Raw genomic sequence first — 4653 nt, forward strand, 5'->3', positions numbered from 1 at the left:
CAGGTGCGGTGAGGAGGTTGGACATGGACGCTGAGAGGGCCGCGCACGCCGACGAGCTCCCCCCAGCTCCCAGACCCGCATCAGCCAGCCAGTGTGTGCGGTACGCTCAGTTTCCCACACTCATTAGCGCTTGCCTGCCAGTATTACCCTACACCTAGAACAAATAACACCTAGCATTAGCTGTGGAAGTTGGGGAGGAGATCTTTGCTAATGCAGCAGACCCAACCCAGTTTGGGTCTACCTTTGAAGCAAAGAAATTCTCGCTCACCCACTATCGCTAAACCCAGTACTTCCTCCCATCCATATTAGTTGTCGCTGATTCAGCACAACTTTGGACTAAATCGGTGACAGCTAATTTGGATCGGAGGGAGTACTTGTTCTTGCTTGGTGATTGAAATAAAATGAGACCAAAGTAATTAATCTTCACAGAACATGTTTTGGCATGCACATCTTGAACCGGTTGCTACGGATCGTCCTATCTGTCGATTCTAGACAGAGCACAAGCAGCTCAACGAAACTTGAGCACCGTTTGTCTTGCATTTAAGCAAGATCCATGCTTATTGTGTGTGGGAATGCCCACATGAGCTAAAATACTTAGCCGCCCACATGAGCTAAGAACAATTAGCCGCATATTGCGGTGGCAAAAGGTATGCTTCACCGTGTGCAAATGATGTGCACAATAAGTCTATTCAAGTCAGGTCTGGCCCTTGTGGGCAGATCGTGCTGCTCAATGAAATTTGAGCACTATGGGTCTTGTGGTTAATGACGATCCACACTTATTTATCTGTGGGAATGCCCACACCAACAAAAACTGTTGACCACATATCGTGGTTAAAAAATGGTTATTTCAGCTTTTACAAGTTGAATTTGAACCATTTATGCTATGTACTGTTGGTCTTGCAATGGAGCAAGATCAATTTTGTGCCTGGTAGTGCTTACTTGCACTAAAACATTTGACCACATGTTGTGGTTGCAAGAGGAGTCCTACCACCCAAAAATTGAGCATCACTATCTCATAGAAGAGCCTTGCATTTGGCCTTGTTCTGCAAAATGCAGTTCGTTCCGAGGGTGCGTGCGCGCACGCACGCGTGTGGGTGTGGATAGGGGGAAACGTGTGTTTGTGTGTGTGTGTGTGGTGGGGAGGGGGGCGGGGGGGTAACTCCGCCTATGCTAGCATGAGGTTATACTTCATGTTGCATTGCCGGTCCCAAGCCCGGAGAAAAGGAGGAGGGACCCCATGTTTAGTGTCTGTGTTCTTGTGTGTAATTTAATTAAGATATCTCTCACTGTGATTGAATTCATTGATCAAAATTATCATCCAGGTTGATCTCTTAGTTGAGAAAAGTTGTTTCATCTTACTTATCCTTGTCATCATTCCTTGTCAAGATGGTGCTGAATACTCTTTCTACTTAGTTGGATCACCCAAATCCTATTGATAGTCCAACCAGCTGTTAATAGTATCTTGACAAATACAATACCAATAAGGAAGCAGTGGCCAACTCTTGTTTAATCAGCAGAAATATAAAAATTCTAGGCATGGAAAAACTCTTTTTAAGAAGAAATAATTGGCATAGACCTGAAAACAGTGAAATAGAGTTTGACTGAAGAAAAAGGAGTATCATCAGCTGAAGCTGTCGAAGAGGATTCTTCTAATGCTGAAAATAATAGTACATCTTCTGAATGCAATTGTTAAGTGATTGAATGGGAGGAACGAAGGGGAAGCATAACGCAGAAATAGATAGATTGTGCTTTAACTCTTGTACTTCTGTGCATATAAGGTACTCTGTTGAGTATTAGGATAAATATATATCAATTGATCAAGTTGGTGCGAGTATTCGATACCATCTTCCTGTATTTTGTTCTTTTATCTGTAGCATGCCTTGAAGGACCTAAGCCACTTGTACTGCAAGTTGTGATGGCATTGTACTAGCTTGTTGTCGTGAAATTTCCTTTTTTTGATTAATTTGTTTGTAAATTTGAACACATGGAAATCAATATTTTAGTTCTTTTAAAACAATATTTACTTTGCAGTCTGCACTGTTATTTGGTCAGCTGCCTTGTTTTTCTCTTTCACCCTGAGCCTGGTGACTCGATACTTAGACCTGTAGAGTGATAAAAATAATGGTTTGCTAAATTTGTTTGCCATATATGTTTAACTTAACAATTTGGTAATTTTTTTGTCCTTCTCCCAGGAATTCAAGAGCAGCTCCATGTCATGACTGAAGAGGAATGGTAACGGCTGGAGTGTGAGGAAGGTATACCAGCAAGATCAAGAGCTAATACATCTGCTGCGCGGGCTGCCAGAGTCCAATTAAGCAGCGATGAGGGATCCTTTGACGTGATGGAGCAGATTGAGGTTCAAATACTTTGTGTACAGAAGTTGGATGTCTTTGTCGGCACTAGGCAGCAGTTCAGAAATTAACTGAAAATCCATATAGCATATACGCTAGTAGTACCTGATGTTTTTGTCCTGAATTTCTACTGTCCATAAATCAATTCTCAGGTCGAAGACTGAAGCTCTTGTCTTGCAAAAATCCTTCCAATAGGTGTTTTTTTTTATCCGCACGGTGTTCTGAGTGTAAAAGCAACTGCTAGTGTCTCTCCCGGGGAGTCTACCCACAGAAGTTCTCCAGTGTAGTTCTCAGCCACGAACATTCTTCTTGGTTTGTTCAGTGATTGTTCGACCGGTAGAGGATACGCCCCATGCTACCTAGTGTTGCGAAGTTGATGCCATAGCCGGCTTGATATTGCAGGTACAGTACTTGCCAACTGCTAGCTTGCTGCATAGGCAGCAGCTATCTACAATATCTGCCGTTCAGGCCAGTTCTCCCCTCCAAAAACGAAGGAATTTTCCTTTATAATTTAAGTCGCAAATATGGTCAGTCCACTACCGTTTTATAAATCTCATAATCATACAATACACATACACTGGAGAATATATCTACTGTACTCTCATCTGACCGATTGTCATGTGACACCACCGAAAATTTGTGCAGCGACTCTCACATGCATCAACGTAGACACGCGAATCAGTTAATTTGGCCGCCTTGTCAAAATCCACGCATGTGATGTAAAGTTGTGCTAACTCACTGATTCGTCAACTGAACTCCAAATCTTGGGGATAATTTAGTGCCTGTAAATAAATAAATTCATAATAGCGCATTGCTTTAACGCTATACCTATCGGGTAATAGGGATGGACTCGTGCAGGATTACACATTTTTATTTACTCGGTTCTTTAATTTCAGATTCCTTGACATACGGTTGTATTCAAAGTCTTTGCTTGCCTACTAATAACTCCTCTTGACCAACGAACAAGGTTTTTCTCTTTTCCCGATGGAGCACCGGTTCCGGCTGGCTAACCTCAATACACGCCGGCACATATCCACGCTAGTCGGTGTTGGTCAGAGAAAATCGAGTTGCACCAGCTTTCATATGCCCGTGTTATACTATTTCTTGTGTCATCGGTAGAAAATTATCCACTAATCTCTTCATACCTGTTTCCATTTCTCGGGAGAGGGGAGAGGCATGCTAAGACCGATAAGAAAAGCGGAATGTAAGAGCATCTCCAGTCGCGTCCCCCAAACTGTCCCCCAAACCGCGCCGGATTTAGCGTTTGGGGGACGTATTTTGTTCGTGCCGCCTTTGGGGGACGTCGCTCCCCAGCCGCGTCCCCCAAACGCCGCTCCCAAATGAATATTGGTGCACGAAAATAAAGGTTTTCATTCAATTTTGATTATATATTACAAAGTTTGAATGAAAACGGCTAGATTTCATCTAAACCTAGACTATCGACCGCCCGGCGGTGCGTTCGACGGCCCCGCCCGTCGTCACCTCCCCTACGCCGCAGCTCCTCCTGCGCGCGCCTCCTCTCCTTGCGTTCGGCGGTGGCCGGACGGTGCCGTTCCCGCCGATAGTCCTCCTCCGCCCTCCCTCGCCGGGCCGCTCGGAGGGAGAGCTCGACGGCGCGACGAATCCGCGCCTCTTCGCGGGCACGGGCGTCGTCCCGGAGCTTCTTCTCCGACTCGAAGGACTCGACGAGCGCGCGTTGCTGATCGGCCGTCTCGTCCGGGTGCGGCCCGTCGTCGTCGGACCACTCGAACTCGTCGTCATCGTCGTCCTCCACCTCGGTCTCCTCCGCCTCGGCCTCCTCCTCCTCCATTGGCGCCTCCTCCTCCACATCTGTTGGCGCCTCCATCATCGCCGCCGCCAACACGGCGTCCTCCGCCGCCAACTCGTCCGCCCGCCTCCCCATAACGCCCTCGCGCCGCCTCCCGCCGATGACGCTCCTCCGTCGCCAGCCGTCGCCGGCGCTCGATCGACTCCTGCCGCCGGCGCTCTATCGACTCTCGCCGTTCGCGGTACGGCGCCTCCCGCTCACCGCGGCCGGCGCCGGCGCTCGTCGGCCCACCGCCGCTCCATCTCCGCCCGTGCACGGCACCGTCGCGCCTCCTGTCTCGTCGAGGCGTCGGACACCGCAACGGTGGCGTCCTCGCTCGCTCTCGCCACGCCGCCGCCGCCGCGGCCTCGCCGCCAGCGGGGCCATGGGCGCGAACGCCGCCGGATCCGCCGCCTGCGCCGCCTCCCGCTGGCCGGCGGGCTCTGCTGCTCGCATCGCCTCCCGCCGCTGGCCGACGGTGTGCACACCATCGCT

Source organism: Lolium rigidum, chromosome 4, assembly GCF_022539505.1.
Source record: "Lolium rigidum isolate FL_2022 chromosome 4, APGP_CSIRO_Lrig_0.1, whole genome shotgun sequence".
Classification (NCBI taxonomy): domain Eukaryota; kingdom Viridiplantae; phylum Streptophyta; class Magnoliopsida; order Poales; family Poaceae; genus Lolium; species Lolium rigidum.